The sequence below is a fragment of the Haliotis rufescens genome, unplaced genomic scaffold (genome assembly GCF_023055435.1).
Source record: "Haliotis rufescens isolate VD_foot unplaced genomic scaffold, xgHalRufe1.0.p SCAF_8, whole genome shotgun sequence".
Classification (NCBI taxonomy): Eukaryota; Metazoa; Mollusca; class Gastropoda; order Lepetellida; family Haliotidae; genus Haliotis; species Haliotis rufescens.
In genome coordinates, this window is record NW_025964372.1 from 52,439,045 (window position 1) to 52,446,698 (window position 7,654).

Genomic DNA, 7,654 nt, shown 5'->3' on the forward strand with positions numbered 1-7,654 from the left:
TTGTTACTGACCTAATATGAGACCTTATATCGCCAGTAACGGCCATTTGGGATTTTACAACACCCACCTCGCATATTTCACATGAGAATTCTGGTACAGAAATTCGTTATACCACACTGTTTTGTGTTTTAATATCATTTGTGATGTGCAGAGACATTTACTTTTAAAGAAACCACTTTATTACTAAATACTGTAGAGAAAAAAAGGCTCACAGTGGAGGTCACGACACATAGCAACGTCATAGAACATCATATAGGATGACGTCACAAACAAGCGAACAGATAGCACCCTGTCGTTAGGGAAAAGAGGACTGCTATCAAGTTACAGTGACCTCCAGATTTCTGATCTCATGCGGGCATTTTTATGATAATTGTATCCATTTTAGCTATAATACTTGTTTAAACGTTCACATGAAGTGCATAATATATTCCATTGTTTACGTTTATGTTTACATTAAAGCGTTGTATCGGAAACATATGTACTCTTTGTCATTTATACCGGTTTCGGCATAATAAATTCGTTATGGTGTCTTTAGTTGCCGTGTACGGTGTCATATTAGGTTAACAGAAATATATATAATATCTCATAGTATGGTTGTCTGAGTGAGTGATTGAGCTAGCGCTATCTAGCTGTAATGTGGTCTGAGTGCGTGAGTGCTATTAGTATGGTGTCCGAGTGAGAGGGTGGGTGAGTGCTAGCAGTATGGTGTCCGAGTGAGAGGGTGAGTGAGTGCTAGCAGTATGGTGTTCGAGTAAGAGGGTGAGTGCTAGCAGTATGGTGTCTGAGTGAGAGGGTGAGTGCTAGCAGTATGGTGTCCGAGTGAGAGGGTGAGTGAGTGCTAGCAGTATGGTGTTCGAGTAAGAGGGTGAGTGCTAGCAGTATGGTGTCTGAGTGAGAGGGTGAGTGCTAGCAGTATGGTGTCCGAGTGAGTGCTAGCAGTATGGTGTCCGAGTGAGAGGGTGACTGCTAGCAGTATGGTGTCCGAGTGAGAGGGTGAGTGCTAGCAGTATGGTGTCCGAGTGAGTGAGTGAGTGAGTGCTAGCAGTATGGTGTCCGAGTGAGAGGGTGAGTGCTAGCAGTATGGTGTCCGAGTGAGTGAGTGAGTGAGTGCTAGCAGTATGGTGTCTGAGTGAGAGGGTGAGTGCTAGCAGTATGGTGTCCGAGTGAGAGGGTGAGTGCTAGCAGTATGGTGTCCGAGTGAGAGGGTGAGTGCTAGCAGTATGGTGTCCGAGTGAGTGAGTGAGTGCTAGCAGTATGGTGTCCGAGTGAGAGGGTGAGTGCTAGCAGTATGGTGTCCGAGTGAGAGGGTGAGTGAGTGCTAGCAGTATGGTGTCCGAGTGAGTGAGTGAGTGAGTGCTAGCAGTATGGTGTCCGAGTGAGAGGGTGAGTGCTAGCAGTATGGTGTCCGAGTGAGAGGGTGAGTACTAGCAGTATGGTGTCCGAGTGAGAGGGTGAGTGAGTGCTAGCAGTATGGTGTCCGAGTGAGTGAGTGAGTGAGTGCTAGCAGTATGTTGTCCGAGTGAGAGGGTGAGTGCTAGCAGTATGGTGTCCGAGTGAGAGGGTGAGTGAGTGCTAGCAGTATGGTGTCCGAGTGAGAGGGTGAGTGCTAGCAGTATGGTGTCCGAGTGAGTGAGTGAGTGCTAGCAGTATGGTGTCCGAGTGAGTGAGTGAGTGCTAGCAGTATGGTGTCCGAGTGAGAGGGTGAGTGCTAGCAGTATGTTGTCCGAGTGAGAGGGTGAGTGCTAGCAGTATGGTGTCCGAGTGAGAGGGTGAGTGCTAGCAGTATGGTGTCCGAGTGAGAGGGTGAGTGAGTGCTAGCAGTATGGTGTCCGAGTGAGAGGGTGAGTGAGTGCTAGCAGTATGGTGTCTGAGTGAGAGGGTGAGTGCTAGCAGTATGGTGTCCGAGTTAGTGAGTGAGTGCTAGCAGTATGGTGTCCGAGTGAGAGGGTGAGTGCTAGCAGTATGGTGTCCGAGTGAGTGAGAGGGTGAGTGCTAGCAGTATGGTGTCCGAGTGAGTGAGTGAGTGCTAGCAGTATGGTGTCCGAGTGAGTGAGTGAGTGCTAGCAGTATGGTGTCCGAGTGAGAGGGTGAGTGCTAGCAGTATGGTGTCCGAGTGAGTGAGAGGGTGAGTGCTAGCAGTATGGTGTCCGAGTGAGAGGGTGAGTGCTAGCAGTATGGTGTCCGAGTGAGTGAGTGAGTGAGTGCTAGCAGTATGGTGTCCGAGTGAGAGGGTGAGTGCTAGCAGTATGGTGTCCGAGTGAGTGAGTGAGTGAGTGCTAGCAGTATTGTGTCCGAGTGAGAAGGTGGGTGAGTGCTAGCAGTATGGTGTCCGAGTGAGTGAGTGAGTGAGTGCTAGCAGTATGTTGTCCGAGTGAGAGGGTGAGTGCTAGCAGTATGGTGTCCGAGTGAGTGAGAGGGTGAGTGCTAGCAGTATGGTGTCCGAGTGAGAGGGTGAGTGCTAGCAGTATGGTGTCCGAGTGAGTGAGTGAGTGAGTGCTAGCAGTATGGTGTCCGAGTGAGAGGGTGAGTGCTAGCAGTATGGTGTCCGAGTGAGAGGGTGAGTGCTAGCAGTATGGTGTCCGAGTGAGTGAGTGAGTGAGTGCTAGCAGTATGGTGTCCGAGTGAGAGGGTGAGTGCTAGCAGTATGGTGTCCGAGTGAGAGGGTGAGTGCTAGCAGTATGGTGTCCGAGTGAGTGAGTGAGTGAGTGCTAGCAGTATTGTGTCCGAGTGAGAAGGTGAGTGAGTGCTAGCAGTATGGTGTCCGAGTGAGTGAGTGAGTGAGTGCTAGCAGTATGTTGTCCGAGTGAGAGGGTGAGTGCTAGCAGTATGGTGTCCGAGTGAGTGAGAGGGTGAGTGCTAGCAGTATGGTGTCCGAGTGAGTGAGAGGGTGAGTGCTAGCAGTATGGTGTCCGAGTGAGTGAGTGAGTGAGTGCTAGCAGTATGGTGTCCGAGTGAGAGGGTGAGTGCTAGCAGTATGGTGTCCGAGTGAGAGGGTGAGTGCTAGCAGTATGGTGTCCGAGTGAGAGGGTGAGTGCTAGCAGTATGGTGTCCGAGTGAGTGATAGGGTGAGTGCTAGCAGTATGGTGTCCGAGTGAGAGGGTGAGTGGGTGCTAGCAGTATGGTGTCCGAGTGAGAGGGTGGGACCTACTATGGCGATGTTTATCAAGGTGTGTCTGGAATAGGTGGGCTCGAATGCTTACCAACATGTAGTCATGAGATTGGGTGAGCGAATGTGTGAGTGAGTGAATGAGATTGCGTCATCTTGCTGTGAGTAAATTGAGTGCTAGCAGTATGGTGTCCGAGTGAGTGAGTGAGTGAGTGCTAGCAGTATGGTGTCCGAGTGAGAGGGTGAGTGCTAGCAGTATGGTGTCCGAGTGAGTGAGTGAGTGAGTGCTAGCAGTATTGTGTCCGAGTGAGAAGGTGGGTGAGTGCTAGCAGTATGGTGTCCGAGTGAGTGAGTGAGTGAGTGCTAGCAGTATGTTGTCCGAGTGAGAGGGTGAGTGCTAGCAGTATGGTGTTCGAGTAAGAGGGTGAGTGCTAGCAGTATGGTGTCTGAGTGAGAGGGTGAGTGCTAGCAGTATGGTGTCCGAGTGAGTGCTAGCAGTATGGTGTCCGAGTGAGAGGGTGACTGCTAGCAGTATGGTGTCCGAGTGAGAGGGTGAGTGCTAGCAGTATGGTGTCCGAGTGAGTGAGTGAGTGAGTGCTAGCAGTATGGTGTCCGAGTGAGAGGGTGAGTGCTAGCAGTATGGTGTCCGAGTGAGTGAGTGAGTGAGTGCTAGCAGTATGGTGTCTGAGTGAGAGGGTGAGTGCTAGCAGTATGGTGTCCGAGTGAGAGGGTGAGTGCTAGCAGTATGGTGTCCGAGTGAGAGGGTGAGTGCTAGCAGTATGGTGTCCGAGTGAGTGAGTGAGTGCTAGCAGTATGGTGTCCGAGTGAGAGGGTGAGTGCTAGCAGTATGGTGTCCGAGTGAGAGGGTGAGTGAGTGCTAGCAGTATGGTGTCCGAGTGAGTGAGTGAGTGAGTGCTAGCAGTATGGTGTCCGAGTGAGAGGGTGAGTGCTAGCAGTATGGTGTCCGAGTGAGAGGGTGAGTGCTAGCAGTATGGTGTCCGAGTGAGAGGGTGAGTGAGTGCTAGCAGTATGGTGTCCGAGTGAGTGAGTGAGTGAGTGCTAGCAGTATGTTGTCCGAGTGAGAGGGTGAGTGCTAGCAGTATGGTGTCCGAGTGAGAGGGTGAGTGAGTGCTAGCAGTATGGTGTCCGAGTGAGAGGGTGAGTGCTAGCAGTATGGTGTCCGAGTGAGTGAGTGAGTGCTAGCAGTATGGTGTCCGAGTGAGTGAGTGAGTGCTAGCAGTATGGTGTCCGAGTGAGAGGGTGAGTGCTAGCAGTATGTTGTCCGAGTGAGAGGGTGAGTGCTAGCAGTATGGTGTCCGAGTGAGAGGGTGAGTGCTAGCAGTATGGTGTCCGAGTGAGAGGGTGAGTGAGTGCTAGCAGTATGGTGTCCGAGTGAGAGGGTGAGTGAGTGCTAGCAGTATGGTGTCTGAGTGAGAGGGTGAGTGCTAGCAGTATGGTGTCCGAGTTAGTGAGTGAGTGCTAGCAGTATGGTGTCCGAGTGAGAGGGTGAGTGCTAGCAGTATGGTGTCCGAGTGAGTGAGAGGGTGAGTGCTAGCAGTATGGTGTCCGAGTGAGTGAGTGAGTGCTAGCAGTATGGTGTCCGAGTGAGTGAGTGAGTGCTAGCAGTATGGTGTCCGAGTGAGAGGGTGAGTGCTAGCAGTATGGTGTCCGAGTGAGTGAGAGGGTGAGTGCTAGCAGTATGGTGTCCGAGTGAGAGGGTGAGTGCTAGCAGTATGGTGTCCGAGTGAGTGAGTGAGTGAGTGCTAGCAGTATGGTGTCCGAGTGAGAGGGTGAGTGCTAGCAGTATGGTGTCCGAGTGAGTGAGTGAGTGAGTGCTAGCAGTATTGTGTCCGAGTGAGAAGGTGGGTGAGTGCTAGCAGTATGGTGTCCGAGTGAGTGAGTGAGTGAGTGCTAGCAGTATGTTGTCCGAGTGAGAGGGTGAGTGCTAGCAGTATGGTGTCCGAGTGAGTGAGAGGGTGAGTGCTAGCAGTATGGTGTCCGAGTGAGAGGGTGAGTGCTAGCAGTATGGTGTCCGAGTGAGTGAGTGAGTGAGTGCTAGCAGTATGGTGTCCGAGTGAGAGGGTGAGTGCTAGCAGTATGGTGTCCGAGTGAGAGGGTGAGTGCTAGCAGTATGGTGTCCGAGTGAGTGAGTGAGTGAGTGCTAGCAGTATGGTGTCCGAGTGAGAGGGTGAGTGCTAGCAGTATGGTGTCCGAGTGAGAGGGTGAGTGCTAGCAGTATGGTGTCCGAGTGAGTGAGTGAGTGAGTGCTAGCAGTATTGTGTCCGAGTGAGAAGGTGGGTGAGTGCTAGCAGTATGGTGTCCGAGTGAGTGAGTGAGTGAGTGCTAGCAGTATGTTGTCCGAGTGAGAGGGTGAGTGCTAGCAGTATGGTGTCCGAGTGAGTGAGAGGGTGAGTGCTAGCAGTATGGTGTCCGAGTGAGTGAGAGGGTGAGTGCTAGCAGTATGGTGTCCGAGTGAGTGAGTGAGTGAGTGCTAGCAGTATGGTGTCCGAGTGAGAGGGTGAGTGCTAGCAGTATGGTGTCCGAGTGAGAGGGTGAGTGCTAGCAGTATGGTGTCCGAGTGAGAGGGTGAGTGCTAGCAGTATGGTGTCCGAGTGAGTGATAGGGTGAGTGCTAGCAGTATGGTGTCCGAGTGAGAGGGTGAGTGGGTGCTAGCAGTATGGTGTCCGAGTGAGAGGGTGGGACCTACTATGGCGATGTTTATCAAGGTGTGTCTGGAATAGGTGGGCTCGAATGCTTACCAACATGTAGTCATGAGATTGGGTGAGCGAATGTGTGAGTGAGTGAATGAGATTGCGTCATCTTGCTGTGAGTAAATTGAGTGCTAGCAGTATGGTGTCCGAGTGAGTGAGTGAGTGAGTGCTAGCAGTATGGTGTCCGAGTGAGAGGGTGAGTGCTAGCAGTATGGTGTCCGAGTGAGTGAGTGAGTGAGTGCTAGCAGTATTGTGTCCGAGTGAGAAGGTGGGTGAGTGCTAGCAGTATGGTGTCCGAGTGAGTGAGTGAGTGAGTGCTAGCAGTATGTTGTCCGAGTGAGAGGGTGAGTGCTAGCAGTATGGTGTCCGAGTGAGTGAGAGGGTGAGTGCTAGCAGTATGGTGTCCGAGTGAGAGGGTGAGTGCTAGCAGTATGGTGTCCGAGTGAGTGAGTGAGTGAGTGCTAGCAGTATGGTGTCCGAGTGAGAGGGTGAGTGCTAGCAGTATGGTGTCCGAGTGAGAGGGTGAGTGCTAGCAGTATGGTGTCCGAGTGAGTGAGTGAGTGAGTGCTAGCAGTATGGTGTCCGAGTGAGAGGGTGAGTGCTAGCAGTATGGTGTCCGAGTGAGAGGGTGAGTGCTAGCAGTATGGTGTCCGAGTGAGTGAGTGAGTGAGTGCTAGCAGTATTGTGTCCGAGTGAGAAGGTGGGTGAGTGCTAGCAGTATGGTGTCCGAGTGAGTGAGTGAGTGAGTGCTAGCAGTATGTTGTCCGAGTGAGAGGGTGAGTGCTAGCAGTATGGTGTCCGAGTGAGTGAGAGGGTGAGTGCTAGCAGTATGGTGTCCGAGTGAGTGAGAGGGTGAGTGCTAGCAGTATGGTGTCCGAGTGAGTGAGTGAGTGAGTGCTAGCAGTATGGTGTCCGAGTGAGAGGGTGAGTGCTAGCAGTATGGTGTCCGAGTGAGAGGGTGAGTGCTAGCAGTATGGTGTCCGAGTGAGAGGGTGAGTGCTAGCAGTATGGTGTCCGAGTGAGTGATAGGGTGAGTGCTAGCAGTATGGTGTCCGAGTGAGAGGGTGAGTGGGTGCTAGCAGTATGGTGTCCGAGTGAGAGGGTGGGACCTACTATGGCGATGTTTATCAAGGTGTGTCTGGAATAGGTGGGCTCGAATGCTTACCAACATGTAGTCATGAGATTGGGTGAGCGAATGTGTGAGTGAGTGAATGAGATTGCGTCATCTTGCTGTGAGTAAATTGAGTGCCTCCATCGACACTACTGCGGCATTATGGGGAACTGAACCTGATCGTGCTGCGACCCTTGTGGGTTGTTTGATGGCTACAGCCGCAGACCGAAAGACGCGGACAAGAGGACGAGGACAGTGTGTTCTGCTGCTTCTCCTGAATTAGATGTATGGACGAAAGCATCTTGTTCTAACATGTTGAAATGAACTTCTGTTCCACTTCAAAACTCACTCAATCTGATTGCTATTCCGCAAAACTTTTTGTAAAACTATTTCTCACTCTGTTATCCCGTGTACCAGGAAGAGGTGTTACATAGTGCTGTGATGTTTTGTCAGAGACAGAATACTTCATATATACAGTGGAGGGATATATCGTATATATCCCAGGATCTGGCCGTGCAGACTCTATCCATACGCAGATCCAGCGGAGTGCGGGGTCGATCAACATTCAACAACGGATCAGAGCCGCATTCGCTACAGTGGTGAATACGTTTATTATCAACTGGGATGAACATATTCTCTGTATCACCTTGCTCGCCGTGTCCGTGTGTTGTCCCAGTGACGGGGAGGCTGCGCGGGGCATGAGTCGCATAAAATAAAACGGATTAT